A 5,918-nucleotide genomic window follows, 5' to 3' on the forward strand; every position below is an offset into this window, starting at 1 on the left:
AAGGTACCAAGGAAGAATGTGCAGAGCATGTAGCTGGGCCGGCCGGGTAAGTTCAGCACAGGCTCTCACTTCTTTGTTAACAAGTATTTATTGACCTCCTGGTGTGCCCGGCACTGTGCTGGGCAGAAGGGAAACACACAGCCGCGAACCAGATAGGACCCAGGAGGGAGACTGATAACAAACACAAACACTGATATCACCACAACCGTGATGCAATCACAAGGTAATGCTCAAGGGCACAAGGTCACAGCGGGGCAGGGAGCGCGCCTTCCCTGGGCGCTGTGGGAGAGCGTCCCTGACCTGAACCCCTGAGAACCCTGGCGAGTGGGAGGGGAGGGTTTTCCCCTCCTGGATTCAGGGCAGATGTGACTTCATCGGCAAGCTCCTCGGGGAGGGGAGGCTTGGTGATCAGCCCCCCTGGCACTGGGCTGAAATCAAAAGCAGGAACGAGCCTGCAGCTTAACCTGCGGCAAGAAGACGTGGCTTCAATCAAATGAGACTCAAAGCAGGATTGGGACAGGAAATCGCAGGCAGAGGCCAGGAGCACGGGCCTCCCCGGGAAGGTGCCAGGCCCCCCAGAAGAAGTTCTGTGCATTTCCAGACACTTTAAACACAACGGATGTTTGACATGCCTTATCTCATCTGGGCCTCACAACAAACACCCAGAGGTGGGCGTGGCCAGAAATAGCCTCTCCTGACCCGGAGGGAACTGGGAGGAGGGCTTTCCCGAAGGCACCCAGCTCCTGGCATTAGACATGGGACTTCCCCTCCTCAACCAAGGTGTACAGACCATGGTCATCAAGCAAGACCAGAGTGACAGCCACCTGCTACTTATGTGTCAGTCAGAACCATGTGAAGACCGTTTGTGTGGTGCTTCATTTTCCAAAGCACTTTCCTTTCCATTATCTCATTGGGGCATCTCAAGAACTGTGTTAAAACAACAACAACCCACAAGCCATGCAGGGAAAGCAATGGAGGCACTGAATCACAGATTCGGGGGCCTCCATCGCATCCTTTGCTCTCTTTAAAAAACCACACCGTCTCTCAACCTATTTATTCAACAAATACTTACCCAGCAATTCCTTGCACCAAGCACTGGAGATGGAATTCTTATAAGGACTTCACGGAGAGTGAACACCCTGATCCATGTCCAACCACATGGCCAGGGCTAGAACCAGGGTAGGATCAATGTGCTGAGGGTCAGGGTACTCACAGAAAGAAGCAACAAAGGCTGGGTGATGGGGCACAGAGCAGCAGGGAGGCTCCATAAAGGGGCTGGAATTGGGCTCATGATGGATGAGTAGGAGTTTTCTGGGCCAACCAAGCAGGGCAAATATGTGAGGCAGAAGGAACAAGGAAACAGAATTGTGTGGCTTGACACTTCTAGGGAATGTGGCTGGAGGGGGTAGAGGTGAGAGATGAGAGAGGAGGATAGAAAGGAAGGTGCTGGTCAGTCTCAGGGGTGTTTCCAGCAAGGGTTGGGGCGTTCAGCTTTGTGATTGGAGGAAACTGGCCATATGGACTTTAGAATAAAAAGTGGGGAAAGAGCCTGAAGTCCAAAACTCAGGTAAATTGTGAGCATAACCTTACAGAAGAAGGGATATGGCATTGGAGATAAATCTGGGGCTACAGTCAGAGAAGTTATTGACTTACTAGAGGCCTGGTGCACGAAATTTGTGCATGGGTAGGGTCCCTAGGCCTGGCTGGCAATCAGGACCGATCAGGGCCTTCCAGCTACGGGCCAGGGCCTCCCTTCCCTGGCTTCCAGCTGCCGGCTGCTGGCCGGGGTGTGCCTTCATTCCACACCACCCCCTAGTGGTCTATGCACATCATAGCAAGCAATAGAACTCCCAGTCTCCCAAACTCCCGTGGGGACACTTTGCATAATAGCCATATATATATTGGGTCAGGTGATGAGACAGAGAGTAAAGGATGACAGCACACCTGCTACCCTGAGAGGCTGGGGAAATGGTAAAGACATTGAGCTCCAGGGGACCTTCCTTATTAGAGATGTGGATTTGAGAATTGACCCCACAGAAATGGGAAAAGGACACCATCCAGGGATAATGAGTAGATGGAGAATAGAAGGAAACTGCCAAAGACCATGACTAAGAAAAGAGAAATAGAAAGGATATATGCACCCATATGTTCATAGCAGCACAATTCACCATAGCTAAGATCTGGAAACAGCCTAAGTGCCCATCAGTAGATGAATGGATTAGAAAACTGTGGTACATCTACACGATGGAATACTATGCTGCTGTAAAAAAGAAGGAACTCTTACAATTTGCAACGGCATGGATGGAGCTGGAGAGCATTATGCTAAGTGAAACAAGCCAGTCAATGAAGGAAAAATACCACATGATCTCACTCATTCATGGATAATAAAGACCATTACAAACTTTTGAACAATAATAGATACAGAGGCAGAGCTGCCTCAAACTGATTGTCAAACTGCAGTGGGAAGGCCAGAGAGGGTTGGGGGGCAGAAGGGAGGGGAGTAAGAGATCAACCGAAGGACTTGTATGCATGCATATAAGCATAACCAATGGACATAAGACACTGGGGGGTAGGGGAGGCCAGGGGATTGTCAAGGGCGGGGGGAAAAAAAAGGACACATATGTAATACCCTCTGTAATACTTTAAGCAATAAAAAAAAATAAGAATCAGGTTTTAAACTTAAACCAGAAAAAAAAATAAAAAAATTAAAAAATAAAAATAAATTTAAAAAAAGAAAAGAGAAATAGCAGAGGAGACCGGGGAACCTGGAATTGAGGGAAACCTGGAATGTCAGTGAGCTGGGAGCATCAAGTGCAAGGAAGTGGCCTTTGGGTGGAGTCTTGTGATGAGCTTGAGCACCAATGTCCAATAGCATGAGCCAGAGTGGATCAGATCAAGGTGGGAGGTATGGAAGGACATTGAAGGATAGAATTGAGGGAGCATTGGAGATCTTGCTTCTCAGCATATGTCACCAGTTTGGCTCAAATAAACTCTCATAAAAATTCAAAAAAAAAAGGACTTGATACCAAGCTGGTATGGCTCAGTGGTTGAGGGTTTACCTATGAACCAGGAGGCCACGGTTTGATTCCCCGTGAGAGCATATGCCAGGTTGCAGGCTCAATCCCCAGTAGAGGGTGTACAGGAGGCAGCCAATCAGTGGTTCTCTCTCATCATTGATGTTTCTATCTCTCTCTCCCCTTCTCCCTTCTTTTCTGAACTTCCTCTCTGAAATCAATAAAAATATATTTTTAAAAAATGGAATTGATAGCCCTAGCAAGTTTGGCTCAGTGGATATAGCATCAGCCCTCAAACTGAAGGGTCCCAGGTTTGATCAGGTCAAGGGCAACATACCTCAGGTGCAGGCTCAATTCCCTGCCCCAGTCAAGAGCAAGTGCAGGAGGCACCAATCTATGTATCTCTCTCACATCAATGTTTCTCTCTCCCTCTCTCTCTCACTCTCTCTCTCTCCCTCCCTCCCTCTCCCTCTCCCTCTCCCTCTCCCTCTTCTCCTTCTCCCTCTCCCTCTCTTTCTCCCTCTCTCTCCCTTCCTTCTATTCTCTCTAAAAATCAATGGGAAAATATCCTCTGGTGAGGATTAACAACAACAACAAAGGAATTAATAAAGAATAGGTAAAGGGCAGATTAGTAGCTCACCAAAATGGTGGAGTCAAGAGAAGGGCTTTTTCCCTGGGAGAAGGCTGAGTAGGAGGAGTGAGCAAGAGAGAAGAGTCAGGAAAGAGAGGAGGCAGGCCAGGCCACAAGTTCCTTGAGTCTGTGAGGAGGGGCAGATCCCACACACAGGGGAGAGGTTTCTCTGAACTGTTGCTCAAATGCAATCACTAGATATTCCAGTTACTGCTGCAAAACAAACCGCACCCATGGCCCTACACTCCCTGCTTCTGCGGGTCAGGAGTTCTGACAGGGCACAGGGGAGGTGGCTTGTCTCTGCTCTCTGGTGCATGGGGTCTTATTTGGGGCGACTCCAGCAGCTAAGGGTGACTCAGATGGCTGGGGACTGGATCTCTTGCGGAGCTTTTCACTCATGTGGCTGGCACCTGGGCTGGGATGAATCCAAGGCTGGGCTCAGCCAGGGCATCTCCATGGTCCTTGACCTTGTTCCTTGACTTCCATAGCACAGTGGCAGGTTCTGAATAGTTCTTTGTATATCATCTCTCCTGCTTTGCTGAGAAACACACACACACACACACACACACACACACACACACACACAAAAAAAAACGAAAGTTCAGGAAGGCTAAGCTCAGTTTACAGCAGGATCTCAATTTTATTTAAAAAATCCATCCATACCCCTTACAGTGAAAAGTCTGGAAGAACTCATTCTGAAAACTTACAAGTAGCCATCTCTGAATAGTGTGGGTTTTATCTTCTACCTGTATGCTTTGTGTTCATATTTCAGCAATAATCATGCATTGTTCACATATTGAAAGTATTTTTTTAAGAATGATTCTCAAAGCAGCGTAATAACCCCGTGGACTTGGCTGTTTTGGGAGCAAGCCCAGGGGTGGCCGCCCTGGATGGAAACACAAACCAACGTCTGCCAGGCACGTCCCGAGGGTTTCCTACTTGGCACCCCCTGGCCTGAGAGATGAGACTCCCACACTGTGGGACTGAACCAGGATCACGCCAGGCGGAGAAACTGATGTTGGCTGAGAAGGCCCTTTCCTGCTGCACCCCAGGTGGGGGCATGAAGAGGCCAGGGCATGAAGCATCATGCCTCATATCTGGACCTACACAACTGTGACCCAAAGCCCCAGGTCCAAAGCCCGCAGCCTCTCTCGACATACAAACCTGATTCTGGACAAAGGTCCTTTTCTAGCTTTCGAAACTCCTCCAAGATTTTCATGAACCAGCTCACACCTCAAACCCTGTACGGGCACCGTGGAACGCAGCAGCACGTCCCCTGAAATCATGCCTCCAGCTTGTCTCCAATTTAAAAACGGGGCGTTTTATTCATGGCAATGGACATGGAAGGACTTTAATGTAAGTTGAGGTTGTTAAATGCAGGTTTTGAATATGCTTTCAATGAAACATAAACAAAATGTAGGTTCAAGTTCAACTAGCGCTGACTAAAAACAGTGCCTGGCACTGTGCCTTGTTCTTTGCCATATACACACAGTCCGGTCTTTCCAGAACTCACCCTGCCTTCCTCTGTCAACCCAAGACAAGGCAGGGCCAGCGAGCACTATCTGAACTCAACTGCCAAGTTCAGCAGGACCTGGTTGACCTTGGCTGCACAGAGAGTAAGGGTGAGGAGTCAGGAGACCCACTAGCTGCTTGGCTTGGGACCGACCCTGCACTCAGCCCCCTGTGAAAGGAGAGGAAGAGCAGGATCCAGCCCACACCACCTCCACGACCCTCTCAGCCCTCAAGTTCTGTGTTTCCAGTCACAGATGCAAACATGTCTCTTGTTACATCAGAGCCGCCCTTCGTCTGTCATCACACAGCCACACGCCCACAAATTACCCACCGGGAGACACACAAACACACCTCCCAGCACACATCCTGAGCCCACATCCCAGAGCAAACAGCCCCACCCTGGCATGCACCCCAGGTCAGCCCCCCGCAGCCCCCAGCAGCTGCTCCCCTCAGGTGCCCCAGGCATTGGAAGAGATGCACTCTTTCCACCCGCCAAGGAAATCTGGAAGCCCCTCCACTCTTGCCTTCACACTATATGGTGTTTAACCCTGTTCGTTGTAATTACCTATTTACATATAGTATCAGACTGTAAATCCCATGAGCAAAGAGCTGTGCGGCGTTTTACCAGCATTGAGTGTTTTGGCTCCAGCAACCAGCTTGGTGCTGGGTGTGGAGCACCTGTGTACTGGATGTCCTTGTCACCACCCCAGGTCCATTCTTGTGGACAAACGAGGGCCGCATGTCCTCTGACACTTCTCCCA

The sequence above is a fragment of the Myotis brandtii genome, unplaced genomic scaffold (assembly GCF_000412655.1).
Source record: "Myotis brandtii unplaced genomic scaffold, ASM41265v1 scaffold911, whole genome shotgun sequence".
NCBI lineage: Eukaryota > Metazoa > Chordata > Mammalia > Chiroptera > Vespertilionidae > Myotis > Myotis brandtii.